Consider the following 25665-nt stretch of genomic DNA (forward strand, 5'->3'; position numbering starts at 1 on the left):
TGTGTCTCTAAAAGAACCAAGATGAACAAGTCATGGCTCTCAGAGGACTTTTCTTCCCCTGGGTCAGCCAGGGGACGGGAAAGGCACGCGTATTTTTGAGAGTGCTTCATGCAAAGCATCTTTTTCTTTTTCAAAAGGGGGCTCAACCGTTGCCAGTCAAGTGGGGTGTGTGTGGCCCAGTTAGTGGAAACGAGGGAGACTGTGGTTGGAGTCCCCTCGCTGTGTCTCTAAAAGAACCAAGATGAACAAGTCATGGCTCTCAGAGGACTTTTCTTCCCCTGGGTCAGCCAGGGGATGGGAAAGGCACGCATATTTTTGAGAGTGCTTCATGCAAAGCATCTTTTTCTTTTTCAAAAGGGGGCTCAACCGATGCCAGTCAAGTGGGGTGTGTGTGGCCCAGTTAGTGGAAACGAGGGAGACTGTGGTTGGAGTCCCCTCGCTGTGTCTCTAAAAGAACCAAGATGAACAAGTCATGGCTCTCAGAGGACTTTTCTTCCCCTGGGTCAGCCAGGGGACGGGAAAGGCACGCGTATTTTTGAGAGTGCTTCATGCAAAGCATCTTTTTCTTTTTCAAAAGGGGGCTCAACCGATGCCAGTCAAGTGGGGTGTGTGTGGCCCAGTTAGTGGAAACGAGGGAGACTGTGGTTGGAGTCCCCTCGCTGTGTCTCTAAAAGACCCAAGATGAACAAGTCATGGCTCTCAGAGGACTTTTCTTCCCCTGGGTCAGCCAGGGGACAGGAAAGGCACGCGTATTTTTGAGAGTGCTTCATGCAAAGCATATTTTTCTTTTTCAAAAGGGGGCTCAACCGATGCCAGTCAAGTGGGGTGTGTGTGGCCCAATTAGTGGAAACGAGGGAGACTGTGGTTGGAGTCCCCTCGCTGTGTCTCTAAAAGAACCAAGATGAACAAGTCATGGCTCTCAGAGGACTTTTCTTCCCCTGGGTCAGCCAGGGGACGGGAAAGGCACGCGCATTTTTGAGAGTGCTTCATGCAAAGCATCTTTTTCTTTTTCAAAAGGGGGCTCAACCGATGCCAGTCAAGTGGGGTGTGTGTGGCCCAGTTAGTGGAAACGAGGGAGACTGTGGTTGGAGTCCCCTCGCTGTGTCTCTAAAAGAACCAAGATGAACAAGTCATGGCTCTCAGAGGACTTTTCTTCCCCTGGGTCAGCCAGGGGACGGGAAAGGCACGCGTATTTTTGAGAGTGCTTCATGCAAAGCATATTTTTCTTTTTCAAAAGGGGGCTCAACCGATGCCAGTCAAGTGGGGTGTGTGTGGCCCAGTTAGTGGAAACGAGGGAGACTGTGGTTGGAGTCCCCTCGCTGTGTCTCTAAAAGAACCAAGATGAACAAGTCATGGCTCTCAGAGGACTTTTCTTCCCCTGGGTCAGCCAGGGGACGGGAAAGGCACGCGTATTTTTGAGAGTGCTTCATGCAAAGCATCTTTTTCTTTTTCAAAAGGGGGCTCAACCGATGCCAGTCAAGTGGGGTGTGTGTGGCCCAGTTAGTGGAAACGAGGGAGACTGTGGTTGGAGTCCCCTCGCTGTGTCTCTAAAAGAACCAAGATGAACAAGTCATGGCTCTCAGAGGACTTTTCTTCCCCTGGGTCAGCCAGGGGACGGGAAAGGCACGCGTATTTTTGAGAGTGCTTTATGCAAAGCATCTTTTTCTTTTTCAAAAGGGGGCTCAACCGATGCCAGTCAAGTGGGGTGTGTGTGACCCAGTTAGTGGAAACGAGGGAGACTGTGGTTGGAGTCCCCTCACTGTGTCTCTAAAAGAACCAAGATGAACAAGTCATGGCTCTCAGAGGACTTTTCTTCCCCTGGGTCAGCCAGGGGACGGGAAAGGCACGCGTATTTTTGAGAGTGCTTCATGCAAAGCATCTTTTTCTTTTTCAAAAGGGGGCTCAACCGATGCCAGTCAAGTGGGGTGTGTGTGGCCCAGTTAGTGGAAACGAGGGAGACTGTGGTTGGAGTCCCCTCGCTGTGTCTCTAAAAGAACCAAGATGAACAAGTCATGGCTCTCAGAGGACTTTTCTTCCCCTGGGTCAGCCAGGGGACGGGAAAGGCACGCGTATTTTTGAGAGTGCTTCATGCAAAGCATCTTTTTCTTTTTCAAAAGGGGGCTCAACCGATGCCAGTCAAGTGGGGTGTGTGTGGCCCAGTTAGTGGAAACGAGGGAGACTGTGGTTGGAGTCCCCTCGCTGTGTCTCTAAAAGAACCAAGATGAACAAGTCATGGCTCTCAGAGGACTTTTCTTCCCCTGGGTCAGCCAGGGGACGGGAAAGGCACGCGTATTTTTGAGAGTGCTTCATGCAAAGCATCGTTTTCTTTTTCAAAAGGGGGCTCAACCGATGCCAGTCAAGTGGGGTGTGTGTGGCCCAGTTAGTGGAAACGAGGGAGACTGTGGTTGGAGTCCCCTCGCTGTGTCTCTAAAAGAACCAAGATGAACAAGTCATGGCTCTCAGAGGACTTTTCTTCCCCTGGGTCAGCCAGGGGACGGGAAAGGCACGCGTATTTTTGAGAGTGCTTCATGCAAAGCATCTTTTTCTTTTTCAAAAGGGGGCTCAACCGATGCCAGTCAAGTGGGGTGTGTGTGGCCCAGTTAGTGGAAACGAGGGAGACTGTGGTTGGAGTCCCCTCGCTGTGTCTCTAAAAGAACCAAGATGAACAAGTCATGGCTCTCAGAGGACTTTTCTTCCCCTGGGTCAGCCAGGGGACGGGAAAGGCACGCGTATTTTTGAGAGTGCTTCATGCAAAGCATCTTTTTCTTTTTCAAAAGGGGGCTCAACCGATGCCAGTCAAGTGGGGTGTGTGTGGCCCAGTTAGGGGAAACGAGGGAGACTGTGGTTGGAGTCCCCTCGCTGTGTCTCTAAAAGAACCAAGATGAACAAGTCATGGCTCTCAGAGGACTTTTCTTCCCCTGGGTCAGCCAGGGGACGGGAAAGGCACGCGTATTTTTGAGAGTGCTTCATGCAAAGCATCTTTTTCTTTTTCAAAAGGGGGCTCAACCGATGCCAGTCAAGTGGGGTGTGTGTGGCCCAGTTAGTGGAAACGAGGGAGACTGTGGTTTGAGTCCCCTCGCTGTGTCTCTAAAAGAACCAAGATGAACAAGTCATGGCTCTCAGAGGACTTTTCTTCCCCTGGGTCAGCCAGGGGACGGGAAAGGCACGCGTATTTTTGAGAGTGCTTCATGCAAAGCATCTTTTTCTTTTTCAAAAGGGGGCTCAACCGATGCCAGTCAAGTGGGGTGTGTGTGGCCCAGTTAGTGGAAACGAGGGAGACTGTGGTTGGAGTCCCCTCACTGTGTCTCTAAAAGAACCAAGATGAACAAGTCATGGCTCTCAGAGGACTTTTCTTCCCCTGGGTCAGCCAGGGGACGGGAAAGGCACGCGTATTTTTGAGAGTGCTTCATGCAAAGCATCTTTTTCTTTTTCAAAAGGGGGCTCAACCGATGCCAGTCAAGTGGGGTGTGTGTGGCCCAGTTAGTGGAAACGAGGGAGACTGTGGTTGGAGTCCCCTCGCTGTGTCTCTAAAAGAACCAAGATGAACAAGTCATGGCTCTCAGAGGACTTTTCTTCCCCTGGGTCAGCCAGGGGACGGGAAAGGCACGCGTATTTTTGAGAGTGCTTCATGCAAAGCATCTTTTTCTTTTTCAAAAGGGGGCTCAACCGATGCCAGTCAAGTGGGGTGTGTGTGGCCCAGTTAGTGGAAACGAGGGAGACTGTGGTTGGAGTCCCCTCGCTGTGTCTCTAAAAGAACCAAGATGAACAAGTCATGGCTCTCAGAGGACTTTTCTTCCCCTGGGTCAGCCAGGGGACGGGAAAGGCACGCGTATTTTTGAGAGTGCTTCATGCAAAGCATCGTTTTCTTTTTCAAAAGGGGGCTCAACCGATGCCAGTCAAGTGGGGTGTGTGTGGCCCAGTTAGTGGAAACGAGGGAGACTGTGGTTGGAGTCCCCTCGCTGTGTCTCTAAAAGAACCAAGATGAACAAGTCATGGCTCTCAGAGGACTTTTCTTCCCCTGGGTCAGCCAGGGGACGGGAAAGGCACGCGTATTTTTGAGAGTGCTTCATGCAAAGCATCTTTTTCTTTTTCAAAAGGGGGCTCAACCGATGCCAGTCAAGTGGGGTGTGTGTGGCCCAGTTAGTGGAAACGAGGGAGACTGTGGTTGGAGTCCCCTCGCTGTGTCTCTAAAAGAACCAAGATGAACAAGTCATGGCTCTCAGAGGACTTTTCTTCCCCTGGGTCAGCCAGGGGACGGGAAAGGCACGCGTATTTTTGAGAGTGCTTCATGCAAAGCATCTTTTTCTTTTTCAAAAGGGGGCTCAACCGATGCCAGTCAAGTGGGGTGTGTGTGGCCCAGTTAGGGGAAACGAGGGAGACTGTGGTTGGAGTCCCCTCGCTGTGTCTCTAAAAGAACCAAGATGAACAAGTCATGGCTCTCAGAGGACTTTTCTTCCCCTGGGTCAGCCAGGGGACGGGAAAGGCACGCGTATTTTTGAGAGTGCTTCATGCAAAGCATCTTTTTCTTTTTCAAAAGGGGGCTCAACCGATGCCAGTCAAGTGGGGTGTGTGTGGCCCAGTTAGTGGAAACGAGGGAGACTGTGGTTGGAGTCCCCTCGCTGTGTCTCTAAAAGAACCAAGATGAACAAGTCATGGCTCTCAGAGGACTTTTCTTCCCCTGGGTCAGCCAGGGGACGGGAAAGGCACGCGTATTTTTGAGAGTGCTTCATGCAAAGCATCTTTTTCTTTTTCAAAAGGGGGCTCAACCGATGCCAGTCAAGTGGGGTGTGTGTGGCCCAGTTAGGTGAAACGAGGGAGACTGTGGTTGGAGTCCCCTCGCTGTGTCTCTAAAAGAACCAAGATGAACAAGTCATGGCTCTCAGAGGACTTTTCTTCCCCTGGGTCAGCCAAGGGACGGGAAAGGCACGCGTATTTTTGAGAGTGCTTCATGCAAAGCATCTTTTTCTTTTTCAAAAGGGGGCTCAACCGATGCCAGTCAAGTGGGGTGTGTGTGGCCCAGTTAGTGGAAACGAGGGAGACTGTGGTTGGAGTCCACTCGCTGTGTCTCTAAAAGAACCAAGATGAACAAGTCATGGCTCTCAGAGGACTTTTCTTCCCCTGGGTCAGCCAGGGGACGGGAAAGGCACGCGTATTTTTGAGAGTGCTTCATGCAAAGCATCTTTTTCTTTTTCAAAAGGGGGCTCAACCGATGCCAGTCAAGTGGGGTGTGTGTGGCCCAGTTAGTGGAAACGAGGGAGACTGTGGTTGGAGTCCCCTCGCTGTGTCTCTAAAAGAACCAAGATGAACAAGTCATGGCTCTCAGAGGACTTTTCTTCCCCTGGGTCAGCCAGGGGACGGAAAGGCACGCGTATTTTTGAGAGTGCTTCATGCAAAGCATCTTTTTCTTTTTCAAAAGGGGGCTCAACCGATGCCAGGTCAAGTGGGGTGTGTGTGGCCCAGTTAGTGGAAACGAGGGAGACTGTGGTTGGAGTCCCCTTGCTGTGTCTCTAAAAGAACCAAGATGAACAAGTCATGGCTCTCAGAGGACTTTTCTTCCCCTGGGTCAGCCAGGGGACGGGAAAGGCACGCGTATTTTTGAGAGTGCTTCATGCAAAGCATCTTTTTCTTTTTCAAAAGGGGGCTCAACCGATGCCAGTCAAGTGGGGTGTGTGTGGCCCAGTTAGTGGAAACGAGGGAGACTGTGGTTGGAGTCCCCTCGCTGTGTCTCTAAAAGAACCAAGATGAACAAGTCATGGCTCTCAGAGGACTTTTCTTCCCCTGGGTCAGCCAGGGGATGGGAAAGGCACGCGTATTTTTGAGAGTGCTTCATGCAAAGCATCTTTTTCTTTTTCAAAAGGGGGCTCAACCGATGCCAGTCAAGTGGGGTGTGTGTGGCCCAGTTAGTGGAAACGAGGGAGACTGTGGTTGGAGTCCCCTCGCTGTGTCTCTAAAAGAACCAAGATGAACAAGTCATGGCTCTCAGAGGACTTTTCTTCCCCTGGGTCAGCCAGGGGACGGGAAAGGCACGCGTATTTTTGAGAGTGCTTCATGCAAAGCATCTTTTTCTTTTTCAAAAGGGGGCTCAACCGATGCCAGTCAAGTGGGGTGTGTGTGGCCCAGTTAGTGGAAACGAGGGAGACTGTGGTTGGAGTCCCCTCGCTGTGTCTCTAAAAGAACCAAGATGAACAAGTCATGGCTCTCAGAGAACTTTTCTTCCCCTGGGTCAGCCAGGGGACGGGAAAGGCACGCGTATTTTTGAGAGTGCTTCATGCAAAGCATCTTTTTCTTTTTCAAAAGGGGGCTCAACCGATGCCAGTCAAGTGGGGTGTGTGTGGCCCAGTTAGGGGAAACGAGGGAGACTGTGGTTGGAGTCCCCTCGCTGTGTCTCTAAAAGAACCAAGATGAACAAGTCATGGCTCTCAGAGGACTTTTCTTCCCCTGGGTCAGCCAGGGGACGGGAAAGGCACGCGTATTTTTGAGAGTGCTTCATGCAAAGCATCTTTTTCTTTTTCAAAAGGGGGCTCAACCGATGCCAGTCAAGTGGGGTGTGTGTGGCCCAGTTAGTGGAAACGAGGGAGACTGTGGTTGGAGTCCCCTTGCTGTGTCTCTAAAAGAACCAAGATGAACAAGTCATGGCTCTCAGAGGACTTTTCTTCCCCTGGGTCAGCCAGGGGACGGGAAAGGCACGCGTATTTTTGAGAGTGCTTCATGCAAAGCATCTTTTTCTTTTTCAAAAGGGGGCTCAACCGATGCCAGTCAAGTGGGGTGTGTGTGGCCCAGTTAGTGGAAACGAGGGAGACTGTGGTTGGAGTCCCCTCGCTGTGTCTCTAAAAGAACCAAGATGAACAAGTCATGGCTCTCAGAGGACTTTTCTTCCCCTGGGTCAGCCAGGGGATGGGAAAGGCACGCGTATTTTTGAGAGTGCTTCATGCAAAGCATCTTTTTCTTTTTCAAAAGGGGGCTCAACCGATGCCAGTCAAGTGGGGTGTGTGTGGCCCAGTTAGTGGAAACGAGGGAGACTGTGGTTGGAGTCCCCTCGCTGTGTCTCTAAAAGAACCAAGATGAACAAGTCATGGCTCTCAGAGGACTTTTCTTCCCCTGGGTCAGCCAGGGGACGGGAAAGGCATGCGTATTTTTGAGAGTGCTTCATGCAAAGCATCTTTTTCTTTTTCAAAAGGGGGCTCAACCGATGCCAGTCAAGTGGGGTGTGTGTGGCCCAGTTAGTGGAAACGAGGGAGACTGTGGTTGGAGTCCCCTCGCTGTGTCTCTAAAAGAACCAAGATGAACAAGTCATGGCTCTCAGAGAACTTTTCTTCCCCTGGGTCAGCCAGGGGACGGGAAAGGCACGCGTATTTTTGAGAGTGCTTCATGCAAAGCATCTTTTTCTTTTTCAAAAGGGGGCTCAACCGATGCCAGTCAAGTGGGGTGTGTGTGGCCCAGTTAGTGGAAACGAGGGAGACTGTGGTTGGAGTCCTCTCGCTGAGTCTCTAAAAGAACCAAGATGAACAAGTCATGGCTCTCAGAGGACTTTTCTTCCCCTGGGTCAGCCAGGGGACGGGAAAGGCACGCGTATTTTTGAGAGTGCTTCATGCAAAGCATCTTTTTCTTTTTCAAAAGGGGGCTCAACCGATGCCAGTCAAGTGGGGTGTGTGTGGCCCAGTTAGGGGAAACGAGGGAGACTGTGGTTGGAGTCCCCTCGCTGTGTCTCTAAAAGAACCAAGATGAACAAGTCATGGCTCTCAGAGGACTTTTCTTCCCCTGGGTCAGCCAGGGGACGGGAAAGGCACGCGTATTTTTGAGAGTGCTTCATGCAAAGCATCTTTTTCTTTTTCAAAAGGGGGCTCAACCGATGCCAGTCAAGTGGGGTGTGTGTGGCCCAGTTAGTGGAAACGAGGGAGACTGGTTGGAGTCCCCTCGCTGTGTCTCTAAAAGAACCAAGATGAACAAGTCATGGCTCTCAGAGGACTTTTCTTCCCCTGGGTCAGCCAGGGGACGGGAAAGGCACGCGTATTTTTGAGAGTGCTTCATGCAAAGCATCTTTTTCTTTTTCAAAAGGGGGCTCAACCGATGCCAGTCAAGTGGGGTGTGTGTGGCCCAGTTAGTGGAAACGAGGGAGACTGTGGTTGGAGTCCCCTCGCTGTGTCTCTAAAAGAACCAAGATGAACAAGTCATGGCTCTCAGAGGACTTTTCTTCCCCTGACACAGCCAGGGGACGGGAAAGGCACGCGTATTTTTGAGAGTGCTTCATGCAAAGCATCTTTTTCTTTTTCAAAAGGGGGCTCAACCGATGCCAGTCAAGTGGGGTGTGTGTGGCCCAGTTAGTGGAAACGAGGGAGACTGTGGTTGGAGTCCCCTCGCTGTGTCTCTAAAAGAACCAAGATGAACAAGTCATGGCTCTCAGAGGACTTTTCTTCCCCTGGGTCAGCCAGGGGACGGGAAAGGCACGCATATTTTTGAGAGTGCTTCATGCAAAGCATCTTTTTCTTTTTCAAAAGGGGGCTCAACCGATGCCAGTCAAGTGGGGTGTGTGTGGCCCAGTTAGTGGAAACGAGGGAGACTGTGGTTGGAGTCCCCTCGCTGTGTCTCTAAAAGAACCAAGATGAACAAGTCATGGCTCTCAGAGGACATTTCTTCCCCTGGGTCAGCCAGGGGACGGGAAAGGCACGCGTATTTTTGAGAGTGCTTCATGCAAAGCATCTTTTTCTTTTTCAAAAGGGGGCTCAACCGATGCCAGTCAAGTGGGGTGTGTGTGGCCCAGTTAGTGGAAACGAGGGAGACTGTGGTTGGAGTCCCCTTGCTGTGTCTCTAAAAGAACCAAGATGAACAAGTCATGGCTCTCAGAGGACTTTTCTTCCCCTGGGTCAGCCAGGGGACGGGAAAGGCACGCGTATTTTTGAGAGTGCTTCATGCAAAGCATCTTTTTCTTTTTCAAAAGGGGGCTCAACCGATGCCAGTCAAGTGGGGTGTGTGTGGCCCAGTTAGTGGAAACGAGGGAGACTGTGGTTGGAGTCCCCTCGCTGTGTCTCTAAAAGAACCAAGATGAACAAGTCATGGCTCTCAGAGGACTTTTCTTCCCCTGGGTCAGCCAGGGGATGGGAAAGGCACGCATATTTTTGAGAGTGCTTCATGCAAAGCATCTTTTTCTTTTTCAAAAGGGGGCTCAACCGATGCCAGTCAAGTGGGGTGTGTGTGGCCCAGTTAGTGGAAACGAGGGAGACTGTGGTTGGAGTCCCCTCGCTGTGTCTCTAAAAGAACCAAGATGAACAAGTCATGGCTCTCAGAGGACTTTTCTTCCCCTGGGTCAGCCAGGGGACGGGAAAGGCATGCGTATTTTTGAGAGTGCTTCATGCAAAGCATCTTTTTCTTTTTCAAAAGGGGGCTCAACCGATGCCAGTCAAGTGGGGTGTGTGTGGCCCAGTTAGTGGAAACGAGGGAGACTGTGGTTGGAGTCCCCTCGCTGTGTCTCTAAAAGAACCAAGATGAACAAGTCATGGCTCTCAGAGAACTTTTCTTCCCCTGGGTCAGCCAGGGGACGGGAAAGGCACGCGTATTTTTGAGAGTGCTTCATGCAAAGCATCTTTTTCTTTTTCAAAAGGGGGCTCAACCGATGCCAGTCAAGTGGGGTGTGTGTGGCCCAGTTAGTGGAAACGAGGGAGACTGTGGTTGGAGTCCCCTCGCTGTGTCTCTAAAAGAACCAAGATGAACAAGTCATGGCTCTCAGAGGACTTTTCTTCCCCTGGGTCAGCCAGGGGACGGGAAAGGCACGCGTATTTTTGAGAGTGCTTCATGCAAAGCATCTTTTTCTTTTTCAAAAGGGGGCTCAACCGATGCCAGTCAAGTGGGGTGTGTGTGGCCCAGTTAGGGGAAACGAGGGAGACTGTGGTTCGAGTCCCCTCGCTGTGTCTCTAAAAGAACAAAGATGAACAAGTCATGGCTCTCAGAGGACTTTTCTTCCCCTGGGTCAGCCAGGGGACGGGAAAGGCACGCGTATTTTTGAGAGTGCTTCATGCAAAGCATCTTTTTCTTTTTCAAAAGGGGGCTCAACCGATGCCAGTCAAGTGGGGTGTGTGTGGCCCAGTTAGTGGAAACGAGGGAGACTGTGGTTGGAGTCCCCTCGCTGTGTCTCTAAAAGAACCAAGATGAACAAGTCATGGCTCTCAGAGGACTTTTCTTCCCCTGGGTCAGCCAGGGGACGGGAAAGGCACGCGTATTTTTGAGAGTGCTTCATGCAAAGCATCTTTTTCTTTTTCAAAAGGGGGCTCAACCGATGCCAGTCAAGTGGGGTGTGTGTGGCCCAGTTAGTGGAAACGAGGGAGACTGTGGTTGGAGTCCCCTCGCTGTGTCTCTAAAAGAACCAAGATGAACAAGTCATGGCTCTCAGAGGACTTTTCTTCCCCTGTGTCAGCCAGGGGACGGGAAAGGCACGCGTATTTTTGAGAGTGCTTCATGCAAAGCTTCTTTTTCTTTTTCAAAAGGGGGCTCAACCGATGCCAGTCAAGTGGGGTGTGTGTGGCCCAGTTAGTGGAAACGAGGGAGACTGTGGTTGGAGTCCCCTCGCTGTGTCTCTAAAAGAACCAAGATGAACAAGTCATGGCTCTCAGAGGACTTTTCTTCCCCTGACACAGCCAGGGGACGGGAAAGGCACGCGTATTTTTGAGAGTGCTTCATGCAAAGCATCTTTTTCTTTTTCAAAAGGGGGCTCAACCGATGCCAGTCAAGTGGGGTGTGTGTGGCCCAGTTAGTGGAAACGAGGGAGACTGTGGTTGGAGTCCCCTCGCTGTGTCTCTAAAAGAACCAAGATGAACAAGTCATGGCTCTCAGAGGACTTTTCTTCCCCTGGGTCAGCCAGGGGACGGGAAAGGCACGCATATTTTTGAGAGTGCTTCATGCAAAGCATCTTTTTCTTTTTCAAAAGGGGGCTCAACCGATGCCAGTCAAGTGGGGTGTGTGTGGCCCAGTTAGTGGAAACGAGGGAGACTGTGGTTGGAGTCCCCTCGCTGTGTCTCTAAAAGAACCAAGATGAACAAGTCATGGCTCTCAGAGGACTTTTCTTCCCCTGGGTCAGCCAGGGGACGGGAAAGGCACGCGTATTTTTGAGAGTGCTTCATGCAAAGCATCTTTTTCTTTTTCAAAAGGGGGCTCAACCGATGCCAGTCAAGTGGGGTGTGTGTGGCCCAGTTAGTGGAAACGAGGGAGACTGTGGTTGGAGTCCCCTCGCTGTGTCTCTAAAAGAACCAAGATGAACAAGTCATGGCTCTCAGAGGACTTTTCTTCCCCTGGGTCAGCCAGGGGACGGGAAAGGCACGCGTATTTTTGAGAGTGCTTCATGCAAAGCATCTTTTTCTTTTTCAAAAGGGGGCTCAACCGATGCCAGTCAAGTGGGGTGTGTGTGGCCCAGTTAGTGGAAACGAGGGAGACTGTGGTTGGAGTCCCCTTGCTGTGTCTCTAAAAGAACCAAGATGAACAAGTCATGGCTCTCAGAGGACTTTTCTTCCCCTGGGTCAGCCAGGGGACGGGAAAGGCACGCGTATTTTTGAGAGTGCTTCATGCAAAGCATCTTTTTCTTTTTCAAAAGGGGGCTCAACCGATGCCAGTCAAGTGGGGTGTGTGTGGCCCAGTTAGTGGAAACGAGGGAGACTGTGGTTGGAGTTCCCTTGCTGTGTCTCTAAAAGAACCAAGATGAACAAGTCATGGCTCTCAGAGGACTTTTCTTCCCCTGGGTCAGCCAGGGGATGGGAAAGGCACGCGTATTTTTGAGAGTGCTTCATGCAAAGCATCTTTTTCTTTTTCAAAAGGGGGCTCAACCGATGCCAGTCAAGTGGGGTGTGTGTGGCCCAGTTAGTGGAAACGAGGGAGACTGTGGTTGGAGTCCCCTCGCTGTGTCTCTAAAAGAACCAAGATGAACAAGTCATGGCTCTCAGAGGACTTTTCTTCCCCTGGGTCAGCCAGGGGACGGGAAAGGCACGCGTATTTTTGAGAGTGCTTCATGCAAAGCATCTTTTTCTTTTTCAAAAGGGGGCTCAACCGATGCCAGTCAAGTGGGGTGTGTGTGGCCCAGTTAGTGGAAACGAGGGAGACTGTGGTTGGAGTCCCCTCGCTGTGTCTTTAAAAGAACCAAGATGAACAAGTCATGGCTCTCAGAGAACTTTTCTTCCCCTGGGTCAGCCAGGGGACGGGAAAGGCACGCGTATTTTTGAGAGTGCTTCATGCAAAGCATCTTTTTCTTTTTCAAAAGGGGGCTCAACCGATGCCAGTCAAGTGGGGTGTGTGTGGCCCAGTTAGTGGAAACGAGGGAGACTGTGGTTGGAGTCCCCTCGCTGTGTCTCTAAAAGAACCAAGATGAACAAGTCATGGCTCTCAGAGGACTTTTCTTCCCCTGGGTCAGCCAGGGGACGGGAAAGCACGCGTATTTTTGAGAGTGCTTCATGCAAAGCATCTTTTTCTTTTTCAAAAGGGGGCTCAACCGATGCCAGTCAAGTGGGGTGTGTGTGGCCCAGTTAGGGGAAACGAGGGAGACTGTGGTTCGAGTCCCCTCGCTGTGTCTCTAAAAGAACCAAGATGAACAAGTCATGTCTCTATGAGGACTTTTCTTCCCCTGGGTCAGCCAGGGGACGGGAAAGGCACGCGAATTTTTGAGAGTGCTTCATGCAAAGCATCTTTTTCTTTTTCAAAAGGGGGCTCAACCGATGCCAGTCAAGTGGGGTGTGTGTGGCCCAGTTAGTGGAAACGAGGGAGACTGTGGTTGGAGTCCCCTCGCTGTGTCTCTAAAAGAACCAAGATGAACAAGTCATGGCTCTCAGAGGACTTTTCTTCCCCTGGGTCAGCCAGGGGACGGGAAAGGCACGCGTATTTTTGAGAGTGCTTCATGCAAAGCATCTTTTTCTTTTTCAAAAGGGGGCTCAACCGATGCCAGTCAAGTGGGGTGTGTGTGGCCCAGTTAGTGGAAACGAGGGAGACTGTGGTTGGAGTCCCCTCGCTGTGTCTCTAAAAGAACCAAGATGAACAAGCCATGGCTCTCAGAGGACTTTTCTTCCCCTGACACAGCCAGGGGACGGGAAAGGCACGCGTATTTTTGAGAGTGCTTCATGCAATGCATCTTTTTCTTTTTCAAAAGGGGGCTCAACCGATGCCAGTCAAGTGGGGTGTGTGTGGCCCAGTTAGTGGAAACGAGGGAGACTGTGGTTGGAGTCCCCTCGCTGTGTCTCTAAAAGAACCAAGATGAACAAGTCATGGCTCTCAGAGGACTTTTCTTCCCCTGGGTCAGCCAGGGGACGGGAAAGGCACGCGTATTTTTGAGAGTGCTTCATGCAAAGCATCTTTTTCTTTTTCAAAAGGGGGCTCAACCGATGCCAGTCAAGTGGGGTGTGTGTGGCCCAGTTAGTGGAAACGAGGGAGACTGTGGTTGGAGTCCCCTCGCTGTGTCTCTAAAAGAACCAAGATGAACAAGTCATGGCTCTCAGAGGACTTTTCTTCCCCTGGGTCAGCCAGGGGACGGGAAAGGCACGCGTATTTTTGAGAGTGCTTCATGCAAAGCATCTTTTTCTTTTTCAAAAGGGGGCTCAACCGATGCCAGTCAAGTGGGGTGTGTGTGGCCCAGTTAGTGGAAACGAGGGAGACTGTGGTTGGAGTCCCCTCGCTGTGTCTCTAAAAGAACCAAGATGAACAAGTCATGGCTCTCAGAGGACTTTTCTTCCCCTGGGTCAGCCAGGGGACGGGAAAGGCACGCGTATTTTTGAGAGTGCTTCATGCAAAGCATCTTTTTCTTTTTCAAAAGGGGGCTCAACCGATGCCAGTCAAGTGGGGTGTGTGTGGCCCAGTTAGTGGAAACAAGGGAGACTGTGGTTGGAGTCCCCTCGCTGTGTCTCTAAAAGAACCAAGATGAACAAGTCATGGCTCTCAGAGGACTTTTCTTCCCCTGGGTCAGCCAGGGGACGGGAAAGGCACGCGTATTTTTGAGAGTGCTTCATGCAAAGCATCTTTTTCTTTTTCAAAAGGGGGCTCAACCGATGCCAGTCAAGTGAGGTGTGTGTGGCCCAGTTAGTGGAAACGAGGGAGACTGTGGTTGGAGTCCCCTCGCTGTGTCTCTAACAGAACCAAGATGAACAAGTCATGGCTCTCAGAGGACTTTTCTTCCCCTGGGTCAGCCAGGGGACGGGAAAGGCACGCGTATTTTTGAGAGTGCTTCATGCAAAGAATCTTTTTCTTTTTCAAAAGGGGGCTCAACCGATGCCAGTCAAGTGGGGTGTGTGTGGCCCAGTTAGTGGAAACGAGGGAGACTGTGGTTGGAGTCCCCTCGCTGTGTCTCTAAAAGAACCAAGATGAACAAGTCATGGCTCTCAGAGGACTTTTCTTCCCCTGGGTCAGCCAGGGGACGGGAAAGGCACGCGTATTTTTGAGAGTGCTTCATGCAAAGCATCTTTTTCTTTTTCAAAAGGGGGCTCAACCGATGCCAGTCAAGTGGGGTGTGTGTGGCCCAGTTAGTGGAAACGAGGGAGACTGTGGTTGGAGTCCCCTCGCTGTGTCTCTAAAAGAACCAAGATGAACAAGTCATGGCTCTCAGAGGACTTTTCTTCCCCTGGGTCAGCCAGGGGACGGGAAAGGCACGCGTATTTTTGAGAGTGCTTCATGCAAAGCATCTTTTTCTTTTTCAAAAGGGGGCTCAACCGATGCCAGTCAAGTGGGGTGTGTGTGGCCCAGTTAGTGGAAACGAGGGAGACTGTGGTTGGAGTCCCCTCGCTGTGTCTCTAAAAGAACCAAGATGAACAAGTCATGGCTCTCAGAGGACTTTTCTTCCCCCTGGTCAGCCAGGGGACGGGAAAGGCACGCGTATTTTTGAGAGTGCTTCATGCAAAGCATCTTTTTCTTTTTCAAAAGGGGGCTCAACCGATGCCAGTCAAGTGGGGTGTGTGTGGCCCAGTTAGTGGAAACGAGGGAGACTGTGGTTGGAGTCCCCTCGCTGTGTTTTACATGCTTCTAGAAGGGCATGACATGTCTTGGAGGTTGACTTTCATCATCTGCAAACTGTTGGCTACCAAAATGCTGCCTTTCCAACAACTGTGGTTATAGACAATGAGGAACATACTGATGAAGATGAGACGCAGATACCCGATTGGGATGACAACTGAAATATTCGGTCAGGGCAAGAAGAGGCTCGGTCTGAGGGGGAGGGGAGTGCAAACACAACAATTGATGATGAAGTTCTAGATCCCACCTACTGTCAACCCACAGTCAGACACTCGAGGAGGTCAACAGAGGCGGTGGAGGAGGATGCAACCGACGACGAAGTAACCTTGGGCCTTCCTGGACACAGTCGGAGCACTGGTAGCACGTCTACAACTGCATCCTCAGCCACCACTCTGTCTCTGAGCATTATTCGGGGTGGATCAAAAGGTCGCATGGCCTCTAAGCCTTGCCTAGCCTGGTCCTTTTTTGACATAAAAAAAGATCGCCCAAATTATGTGATCTGTAACATTTGGCATGGTTATCTTAGTAGAGGTCAAAACCTCAGCAGTTTGACAACTTCTTCCATGAATCGTCACATGAATAAATATCATATGGCCTGGTGGGAAGCTCACCGTGCTGCAATGCGGCCTAGCGGAGCCAACCATCCACCGCCTGCCCCTTCCAGTGCATCCGCGCGCTCGTCATCTTCTAGGACTGTGGGGACAGCTGTCACACCTGTTTTTCCACCCACAACTTCCACCACTGTAACCGCAACAGGCAGTTTGCTTGGTAGGTCGTCAGTTGGTTTGGAAGGGGAAACAAGTGATTGTGTACAGCTCTCTCAAACATCGATAGCACCAACGTTGGATGAAGGCAACATCATGTCTCCGCCTGCACTTTCCTCACAAACCTGCATTTTTCCAGGGACACCCTACTCAACACCGTCTACACACAGCAGCCAGATCTCTGTCCCTCAGATGTGGTCAAATAAAAGGCCACTTCCTGCGACCCATGACAAAGCTAAGAGGTTGACTCTATCCCTCTGTAAGCTGTTGGCTACCGAAATGCTGCCTTTCCGCCTAGTGGACACACAGGATTTTAGAGACCTTATGTCTGTCGCTGTGCCCCAGTACCAAATGCTTAGTCGCCACTACTTCTCTAAGAAAGGTGTGCCCGCGCTACACCAACATGTCGCACACAACATCACCGCTTCCTTGAGAAACTCTGTGTGTGAACGGGTGCATTTCACCACCGATACTTGGACCAGTAAGCATGGACAGGGACGTTACATGTCGCTGACTGGCCACTGGGTAACTATGGTGATAGATGGTGAAGGGTCTGCTGCACAAGTCTTGCCGTCCCCACGACTTGTGTGTCAATCCTCTGTCTGTCCAAGTTCCGCCACTGCTTCTGCATCCTCCACCTCATCTGGGTCCTCCACCTCCGCCCCAAGCCTGCCTGGTCAGGCCACCAGCGTTCTCACTGCGCAGAAGGAATCACGCAACCCTCATTACTATGCTGGCAGCAGAGCGCAACGGCATCATGCGGTCTTTAGCTTGACATGTCTTGGGAATAAGAGTCACAGAGCTGAGGAGTTGTGGTCAGCTCTGCGGTCCGAGTTAAATAAATGGTTGTCTCCACTCAACCTGCAGCCTGGTAAGGCCGTGTGCGACAATGCTGCAAACCTGGGTGCGGCCCTTCGCCTGGGCAAGCTGGCATACGTGCCTTGTATGGCTCACGTGTTTAACCTTGTTGTCCAGCAATTTTAACCCACTATCACGGCCTAGATGGGCTTCTGTACAGGGCATGGTCACTCTCTGCTCATTTCTGCCGTTTAAATGCCGCAGCTGACTTGACTTGCATTGCTCCAGAAGTCTTTCAGCCTGCCGGTTCATCACCTATAATGCGATGTATCGACACGCTGGAATTCGACTCTCCACATGATACAGAGACAGCACCAACGAGCCCTGGTGCATTACGTCATGACGTATAGCCTAGGCCAATGAGATGCAGAGGTGGGGCAGATTACACTGCTAGAGTGGTCTCAGATCAAGGACCTATGCACCTTTCTGCACAGTTTCGACATGGCGACGAATATGTTTAGCGCTGACAATGCCATTATCAGCATGACGATTCCAGTCATTTACATGCTGGAGCACACGCTAAACACTATTCGGAGTCAGGGGGTGGGACAACAGGAAGGGGATGAACTACAGGAGGATTCATATGCGCAAGACACAACAACATCACCAAGGTCCAGACGTTCATCATCACCAAGGCGACAGGCATGGGACCATGGGGGACAGGGATCAACAAGGGCGCATGGTAGCAGGCGAGATGTTGAGGAAGGTGCAGGAGGACATGAAGATATGGAGGACGAACTGTCCATGGACATGGAAGACTCAGCAGATGAGGGGGACCTTGCTCAAATTTCAGTTGAAAGAGGTTGGGGGGAGATGTCAGAGGAAGAAAGAACGGTTAGCACCTCTATGCCACAAACACAGCGTGGACTTGGTCCGCATGGCTGCGCAAGACACATGAGTGCCTTCTTGTTGCACTACCTCCAACATGACCCTCGTATTGTCAAAATTAGAAGTGATGATGACTACTGGCTTGCCACACTATTAGATCCCCGGTACAAGTCCAAATTTTGTGACATAATTCCAGCCATAGAAAGGGACGCACTTATGCAGGAGTATCAGCAGAAGCTGTTACTCGATCTTAGATCCGCTTTTCCACCAAACAACCGTGCAGGTGCAGGGAGTGAATCTCCCAGTTTTAACTTGACAAACATGGGACGGTCTCGTCATCTTCAACAGTCTACACGTACCAGTAGGACCGTATCTGGTGCTGGTAACAGCAATTTAATAGAATCTTTTCATATTTTTTTTAGACACTCCTTTGCAAGGCCACCAGAGACAACAAGTCTGACACATAGTCAACGGCTGGAGAGGATGATACACGAGTATCTACAAATGAACATCGATGCCATGACTTTGCAAATAGAGCCTTGCTCATTTTGGGCTTCAAATCTAGAAAAATGGCCAGAGCTATCCAGTTACGCCTTGGAGATTTTGTCGTGTCCAGCTGCCAGCGTTGTCTCTGAACGTGTCTTCAGTGCTGCTGGGTGTGTGCTGACAGATAAGCGCACGCGTCTGTCCAGTGACAATGTGGACAGACTGACGTTCATCAAAATTAACAAGTCATGGATCCAGAATGAATTTACAACCCCTGTGTCATCCTGGGGAAAGTAAATGCTTGTGGATTTTGAATGTGCTTGATGCAAATCTAGCTGTGAAGTGTACAACTATGGCACAACTGCTGCCACTGAATGGGTGGGTGTGTGTGGGGCACAATTTTTGGAAAAAAGGGAGGCTCCGCTTGGAGTAACCCTTGCTTACATTGTTTTTAAAAGGAGCCAAGATGACCAAGTCATGGTTCAGAAAAGACTTTATCTACCTACCCCGGTGTCATGCTGGGGACGGTTAATTATGCCGTATTTTTGAATGTGCTTGATGCAAATCAAAACATCCTGTTTGCAACTAGGGCACAAGTGCTGCCACTGATGGGGTGTCTGTGTGCCCAATTTTTGGAAAAAAGGGAGACTCCGCTTGGAGTAACCCTTGCTTGCTGTGTTTTTTAAAAATGATACAAGATGAACAGATCTGAAGGCAAGATGAAGGCAACATCATGTCTCCGCCTGCACTTTCCTCACAAACCTGCATTTTTCCAGGGACACCCTACTCAACACCGTCTACAGACAGCAGCCAGATCTCTGTCCCTCAGATGTGGTCAAATAAAAGGCCACTTCCTGCGACCCATGACAAAGCTAAGTGGTTGACTCTATCCCTCTGTAAGCTGTTGGCTACCGAAATCTTGCCTTTCCGCCTAGTGGACACACAGGATTTTAGAGACCTTATGTCTGTCGCTGTGCCCCAGTACCAGATGCCCAATCACCACTGCTTCTCCAAGAAAAGCATGCCCGCGCTACACCAGCATGTCGCACACAACATCACCACTTCCTTGAGAAAATTTGTGTGCGACAGGGTGCATTTCAACACAGATACTTGGACCAGTAAGCATAGACAGGGTCATTACATGTCACTGACTGGGCACTGGCAAACTATGGTGAGAGATGGAGAAGGGTCTGCTGTACAAGTCTTGCCGTCCCCACGAGTTGTTTCAATCCTTCTTCTGTATGTAGAAGTTAATACACTGCTTCTGCCTCTTCAAACTCGTGTGGGTCCTCCACCTTGGCGCAAACCCTGTGTGGTCAGGCCACACTTCCTTGCAACTGCGCACAAGGACTACCACACACCTCCTTACTATGCTGGCAGCAGAGCTCAATGCCATCAGGCGGTCAAAGTTTTACTTTGAAATGTATGGGAAATGTGAGTCACACCGCTTATCCAGAGAATAGTAGTCAGGCAGGGTCAAAACATTAATTGAGGAACAGGAACAGAATGGGACGGCCAGGACTTAATCAGAAAACAAGCAGAGGTGAAATGCGGATCGGCCAACAAGGTACATAAACAGCAAGCAGGAAAAGTAGTCAGGTAACAAGCACACAAAATCATAAAACTGAACTGGGGGTAAAATTAACCAGAGGTTCATAGCTATGGCTGGCAGTGGTCTGCAGACAGGATGGGCATAAAAAAGGGTGTGGTGTCTTCCCATTGGTTGTAGCTGAATGATGGTATTTCATCTGTGAGATACCCACCAGCTACATTCAGCCAGAGATTCTGCATCTGTCAAGGTAATGCAGCCCAGTGGGTGAGCATAACCTGCGTCCACCTGCGCCGCTGGCATAGACTACTCTCCCATCATCAGCACTATTCATGAAAGGAACACGTTTTCACCTGGCGACCGGAGTACAAATTGACGGAGCGGACTCCGTTGGTGACTTAACAGCCGTGTGCGGCAATGATGCAAACCTGGCTGCGGGCCATCCTCAGGGCAATGTGACACACGTGCCTTGTATGGCTCACGTGTTGAACCGAATTCTCCAGCAATTTTTAAAACACCATCACGGCCTACATGGACTTGTGCAGCGGGCACGCTCGCTATGTGCTCACTTACATCGTGCGCACACAGCAGCTCAACAACTTTCATCACTCTGGAAGTCTTAGGGTCTGGCAGTTAAACGCCGGAAATGCGATGTTCCGACACGCAGGAATTGGAATCTGCACATGTTGCAGCGTGTGTGGCAGCACCGCAGAGCCCTGCTGAAATACGGTATGACATATAGCCTGGGATAACTTGATCAAGAGGTGGTGCAGATCACGCTGCTGGAGTGGTGTCAGATCAAGGACCTATGCACCCTGCTACACAGTTCACAAATGTCGACGAAGATGTTTAGCACTGGCAATGTCATTCTCAGCGTGACAATTCTGGTCATCTACATGATGGAGCACACTGTAATTATTATTCGGAGTCAGGTGTTGGGACAAGAGGAAGGGGAGGAAGTACAGGAGGAGTCATATGCGGAAGGGATAACAAGATCTACGAGGTCCAGATGGTCAGCGGTACCTATGCGGCATTCATGGTGAGGGAGAGGGATTAACAAGGGCGCATAGTATCAGCAAAAAGTGTTGATGAAAGTGCAGGAGCCCATGAAGAAATGGAGGACGAACTGGCGATGGGCATGGAAGACTCAGCAGATGAGTGAGAGCTTGCTCACATTTCGGTTGTGCGAGGTTGTGGGGAGAGAGCAGAGGAAGGATGCACGATTCTCACCTCTCTGCCACCAACACACCAAGGACTTGGTCCTCCTGGATGCACAAGACACATGAGCGCCTTCTTGCTGCACTACCTACATGACCCTCGGATTGTATGAATTTGAAGTAATCCTGAATACTGGGTTGCCACACTGTTAGATCCTCGGTACAAGACAAAATTTGGCGAACTAATTCCTGCCATAGAAATGGACGCACGTATACAGGAGTATCTGCAGAATGGGGTACGCAATCTTAGATCTACTTTTCCACTAAACACCAGTGCTGCACAGAGTGAATCTCAACGCTTTGTCATGGATAGGAGGAAATGGTCTTTTCCTTGTCCACATCGGAGGGACCGAGGGATGGCTGCTGTGCTGAGATGGCGTTGAGTACGGTGTCCCTGCACAGTTGCACTTTTGGTCATATCCCAAAATGAGTTGAAAAAGGACAGATGCTGTTGGAAAGGGGAACAGGTGTGTTGGAAAGGGGAAAAAAGTTTTGGTCCGTGGATTTGGAGGTTAAGCAACTGTAACATTTGCTGAAGAAACACCATCTGTTACAGTGGGACTGGCAGATTTGGATAAAGTGGTATATAGTCTGTGACCGCTATATAACGAAAATTAATAAGAAAAGAAAGAGAAAGGTATATATCCCCATCAGCAGTCAGTGTCCACCGTGCTCCCAGTTGGAAAAGGAGAGGTTGGCAACTGGAAGGTTTGGTGGAGGATACAGAGCTGTGTGGCTATGAAACTAATAGTAGCCTGAACCGAGTTAGACGCCATTCGGATCTGGAGACTGTGAGCCCTGTTAGCGTCACAGGGTCCACATGCCCGCCCAGCCCAGGAACTCCCTGTTAACAACACAGGGGCCATTGAGTACGCTGACCGTGTGCGTAGGGGCACACCTGTGGACAGCAGGCGCATCAGCAGCAGCAGGCCTGTTAATGCCACTGGGCTGCACAAGCAGGACTAGTAGGACAGGAGCTGGTCTTAACCGTTCTGCGTTACCAACTGTGGTGGTGGCCTGCATCGACACCCTATTCCTGCCTACCTCTGGCCTAAAGCCGCAATGGGTTCAACACATGGAGGTGTGCTCTTTCGGAGCATAATAGAAGACTGCGCACCTCCTTGTTGGCTCCAGCCCCTTTTATAACCTGGGGTCCGCCCCAAACCAGGGTGAACCACAATGCACCTCCTGGAGACAAAAGTAGAGTGACACGTCATGAGTGGCATAACTAGCGTCCTATTTGGAACCGCAACTTCAATGATGACCTCATGGCTGCCATGACCCAAACACCTCACCAGTCATCGTCTGACCATCAATAATGCGGTGACAAGTCATAGGTGTGGGCCTCTGCAAGCCATTTGGGAGGACACCTGATGCCCTGTGGTCTATATGGGACCCCCACATCAGGGCCATGGCCAAAGAGTTCATTACCGGACCTAGTCTCTGATGCAGTAAGTGCCTGAGCATGCTCAGTAGCATGAAATACAGTCTCTGAAAAAAGACTATCAGCTTTAGCATGGTGTCTAGGCACAAAACAGGACTTAGACCCGGCACGGAATGCAAGCACCTGTGCAAAGAGGCTTTTCACACTTAGTGTGGGAGCATACGCTGTATCCCGAAAAGAAGACTTAGCGTCAGGAATAACACATTCAGGCTGAGCATACTCACTAGGCGAAACACTGTAATTATGCTGCAGCTGGGGTACATCGGCACACGCATGCGCACTAGCTGCCTCTCCACACTTAGACGTGGATGGGGAAATTGCTCTTGGAGATGCTGTCTATGAACAGAAGGAAAAGCTAAAGGAAGCCTGACTTTCTATCCCTCCGAATTATGAAATGCAGCAATGAATTCCATGAGTTTGCTATAACATTAGCGTAGCAAAATGTGCATGAGGGTGTCATGTTGAGGTTCTAGAAATAGCTTGTCACCAGTGGGGCACTAATGGAATACAACAGCCAGTTCTATGATGCCACTAAATGGCAGTATTTTGTGCTATCATTATAGCTTATTAAAAACAGAGCAGGAGGGTGTCATGCAGAGGTGCTGCACATAGATTTGCTAGTATAATGGCTGAGTTAAAAAAAGTTTGAGTGTGCAATGCAGGCAGACGTGCTGCAAATATGTTTACAATAGTGTGAATAGACAAAAGTACAATAGTCACGTTTAGGATGCCACTAGGTACACTGAGTGTTTGCTAGTATAATGGCTGAGTTAAAAAAAGTTGGAGTGTGCAATGCAGGCAGACGTGCTGCAAATATGTTTACAATAGTGTGAATAGACAAAAGTACAATAGCCACGTTTAGGATGCCACTAGGTACACTGAGTGTTTGCTAGTATAATGGCTTAGTTTGAAAAAGTTTGAGTGTGCAATGCAGGCAGACGTGCTGCAAATATGTTTACAATAGTGTGAATAGACAAAAGTCCAATAGCCACGTTTAGGATGCCACTAGGTACACTGACTGTTTGCTAGTATAATGGCTTAGTTTAAAAAAGTTGGAGTGTGCAATGCAGGCAGACGTGCTCTGCAAATGTCTTTGCACTAGTGGGACTATAGCAAAGTCCAATAGCCACGTTTAGGATGCCACTAGGTACACTGAGTGTTTGCTAGTATAATGGCTGAGTTAAAAAAAGGTGGAGTGTGCAATGCAGGCAGACGTGCTGCAAATATCTTTACAATAGTGTGAATAGACAAAATTCCAATAGCCACGTTTAGGATGCCACTAGGTACACTGAGTGTTTGCTAGTATAATGGCTTAGTTTAAAAAAGTTGGAGTGTGCAATGCAGGCAGACGTGCTCTGCAAATGTCTTTGCACTAGTGGGACTATAGCAAAGTCCAATAACCACGTTTAGGATGCCACTAGGTACACTGAGTGTTTGCTAGTAAAATGGCTTAGTTTAAAAAAGTTGGAGTGTGCAATGCAGGCAGACGTGCTCTGCAAATGTCTTTGCACTAGTGGGACTATAGCAAAGTCCAATAGCCACGTTTAGGATGCCACTAGGTACACTGACTGTTTGCTAGTATAATGGCTTAGTTAAAAAGAGTTGGAGTCTGCAATGCAGGCAGACGTGCTCTGCAAATGTCTTTGCACTAGTGGGACTATAGCAAAGTCCAATAGCCACGTTTAGGATGCCACTAGGTACACTGAGTGTTTGCTAGTAAAATGGCTTAGTTTAAAAAAGTTGGAGTGTGCAATGCAGGCAGACGTGCTCTGCAAATGTCTTTGCACTAGTGGGACTATAGCAAAGTCCAATAGCCACGTTTAGGATGCCACTAGGTACACTGACTGTTTGCTAGTATAATGGCTTAGTTAAAAAGAGTTGGAGTCTGCAATGCAGGCAGACGTGCTCTGCAAATGTCTTTGCACTAGTGGGACTATAGCAAAGTCCAATAGCCACGTTTAGGATGCCACTAGGTTCACTGATTGTTTGCTAGTAAAATGGCTTAGTTTAAAAAAGTTGGAGTGTGCAATGCAGGCAGACGTGCTCTGCAAATGTCTTTGCACTAGTGGGACTATAGCAAAGTCCAATAGCCACGTTTAGGATGCCACTAGGTACACTGACTGTTTGCTAGTATAATGGCTTAGTTAAAAAGAGTTGGAGTCTGCAATGCAGGCAGACGTGCTCTGAAAATGTCTTTGCACTAGTGGGACTATAGCAAAGTCCAATAGCCACGTTTAGGATGCCACTAGGTACACTGAGTGTTTGCTAGTAAAATGGCTTAGTTTAAAAAAGTTGGAGTGTGCAATGCAGGCAGACGTGCTCTGCAAATGTCTTTGCACTAGTGGGACTATAGCAAAGTCCAATAGCCCCGTTTAGGATGCCACTAGGTACACTGACTGTTTGCTAGTATAATGGCTTAGTTAAAAAGAGTTGGAGTCTGCAATGCAGGCAGACGTGCTCTGAAAATGTCTTTGCACTAGTGGGACTATAGCAAAGTCCAATAGCCACGTTTAGGATGCCACTAGGTACACTGAGTGTTTGCTAGTAAAATGGCTTAGTTTAAAAAAGTTGGAGTGTGCAATGCAGGCAGACGTGCTCTGCAAATGTCTTTGCACTAGTGGGACTATAGCAAAGTCCAATAGCCACGTTTAGGATGCCACTAGGTACACTGACTGTTTGCTAGTATAATGGCTTAGTTAAAAAGAGTTGGAGTCTGCAATGCAGGCAGACGTGCTCTGCAAATGTCTTTGCACTAGTGGGACTATAGCAAAGTCCAATAGCCACGTTTAGGATGCCACTAGGTACACTGAGTGTTTGCTAGTATAATGGCTTAGTTATAATGAGTTGGAGTGTGCAGAGGACAGGAGGGTACAGTGCCAGGATTTTGGGGCTCTGGGTAGAGGAATGGAAGCCTGCCTTTCTATTTCCTCCTAATGGTGAAATGCAGGGAGGAAATCCCTGACCTTGGCTACACAGACGCTGTTGCTGTTTGCAGGACCTGTCACCTATGGCTCTCTGACCCTGCCGGTTTGAGCCCTTAAAAGGACTGCTAGAATGTGCTCTCCCTAAGCTGTCTAACGCTGTGTATGCAGCGCATACAGCTGTATCGGCGATAAGACTCAGGAGGACGGAGCTGCGACAGTGATGTCTGACACCAAAGACGCAGAAGGCAGATAATGGCGTCCTGGAGGAAAATGTCAGTTTTTATAATGCAGGGACATGTGACATGGACATCCTATCACACATGCCGTTGCTTCTCTGGCTAAACGTCCACTTAGCTGTGTGTGTGTCTGGGATTGGCTGACATGCTGGCCCGCCCCACTACACGCGCGCGCTTAGGGAAGGAAGACAAGAAAAAAAAAAAAAAATGGCGATCGCCATTATAGAAACAGCAGTGATCTGAAGGCGCTGTTCACGCACACTATACACTGAAATGTCATAATAGTGTGATTCACAGAGTGACTTACACTATTACAGCAGAAACCAAGGTAGGATTTAGCTGGTTTTTTGCTGCTAGAACCGTTCTCGAACGTTTCTAGAACTATCGAGCTTTTG

The 25665-nt window shown here is 49.7% G+C and overlaps 1 protein-coding gene across 1 annotated transcript in view; it reads left to right on the forward strand.

Annotated features, from left to right (window-relative positions):
• IL1RAPL1 (interleukin 1 receptor accessory protein like 1) overlaps nucleotides 1–25665 on the forward strand; it is a 2286687-nt gene that overhangs the window by 1328782 nt on the left and 932240 nt on the right. The window lies entirely within an intron of this gene.

Source organism: Anomaloglossus baeobatrachus, chromosome 2 (genome assembly GCF_048569485.1).
Source record: "Anomaloglossus baeobatrachus isolate aAnoBae1 chromosome 2, aAnoBae1.hap1, whole genome shotgun sequence".
In the NCBI taxonomy this organism is placed as follows: Eukaryota; Metazoa; Chordata; class Amphibia; order Anura; family Aromobatidae; genus Anomaloglossus; species Anomaloglossus baeobatrachus.